General features: G+C 43.4%; 1 long non-coding RNA gene across 1 annotated transcript; it reads right to left on the bottom strand.

The window, feature by feature from the left end:
• Positions 1 to 322: 322 nt before the first annotated feature.
• On the bottom strand, positions 323 to 1,355 carry LOC119348188. The gene is made up of 3 exons (XR_005168774.1): positions 1,172 to 1,355; positions 506 to 644; positions 323 to 421 (listed from the first exon to the last, which is right to left on the bottom strand). It is a non-coding gene; the product is annotated as an uncharacterized LOC119348188 (long non-coding RNA).
• Between the last annotated feature and the right edge of the window lie 17 nt (positions 1,356 to 1,372).

Below are 1,372 nucleotides of genomic sequence, written 5' to 3' on the forward strand. Positions count from 1 at the left end.
AGAGAATTGGTTTATCTGCTATAACAACTTATGGCTTTAGGATTTTTACACGATTCAAGTGCCCAGTATTTACGTTTTGAACCATTAAGTCTTTTGTAGGAGCCTTTGCTGGTAGAGTTGAGGAACATGAATGAAGCTAAGTTATAAGGTAAAGAACACAATCAATCATGTCCACTTAAACTGACAACCAAATGGAATCAGATGAACATGAACATGCAGGTGACCAGAAGCACATCACAATATCAAGCCATTGGTTTCATGTCTGGTACAAAGGCCATGAACCCAAAGTTGGAGAATTGCGGGAGGAGAAGAGCATTCTTACCACCATGTGCCCGTCTTTGTCGGCGGGAACATCCAAGGGCAGCGATGGCTTCTCAGACTAGTCTAAGGCATCATTCTCCTTGGCGTCCATGAGCTGTACCTGCACGTGCAACCTTGGTTGAATTCCACCACCGTTTAGTCAGACGAGAAGTGCACCATAGCTAAATACACACTAGAGTCTTACCTTGTTTAAGCCATGGACGTTGTGGAACAGATGAAGAGGAGGATGGCCACGGCGGAGACAAGGGTGGCAGCCGAACACCCCAATCTACTAGTGACGCAGAGTTGTCGATGACATGAAAAACTCTAACATCCTCTTCAGTCTGTCAGGGCAATCAAAATAGTACACACGTAAGCAAAACTAGGTTTGGATAAGTGCACAAGCAAGAACAATATATGTTCTTATTAGAGAAGAACTAGACCACAATAAAACAGTCATTCATGATCTGCAACTATGCAAAAGTAAACACAGGATAAAATCTAAGCTACAATAGAAAATGGGGAGCATCCAACATCAATGACCATATGGAATGAGCCATTTGACCATCTTTGGCGTATTGTGATTGTTATTGACTAGTTAAGCATATTTAGCATCACAGCAACCTAAAGCCTACCTATGAAACACACTGATAGCCAGGACAAGAATATGAGCTACAACAACATTAGATATTTGTAAGCCTTAACAGAATATTAATGGTTGCAATAAACCATGCCAACATATGCAAGCAAAAAGGAAAGTTATTGGCAGATAACCACAAGCACAGAACAATATCAAGTCAATGTCCATGGCTGGCACTAAGGCCATGAACCCAAAGTGGGAGAAGTGAGGGGAGGAGAAGAGTCTTCTTACCACCAAGCACCCGTATCCGTTGGCGGCAGCACCCGAGGACGGCGATGGCTTCTCAGACTGGTCTAAGGCATCATTCTCCTTGACGTCGACGAGTTGTACCTGCACGTGCAACCCTGACTAAATTCCACCACTGTTTAGTCAGCCGAGAAGTGCACAATAGCTGAATACACACTGGAGTCTTACCTTACTTTAGCCATGTAC

The sequence above is a fragment of the Triticum dicoccoides genome, unplaced genomic scaffold (genome assembly GCF_002162155.2).
Source record: "Triticum dicoccoides isolate Atlit2015 ecotype Zavitan unplaced genomic scaffold, WEW_v2.0 scaffold87698, whole genome shotgun sequence".
In the NCBI taxonomy this organism is placed as follows: domain Eukaryota; kingdom Viridiplantae; phylum Streptophyta; class Magnoliopsida; order Poales; family Poaceae; genus Triticum; species Triticum dicoccoides.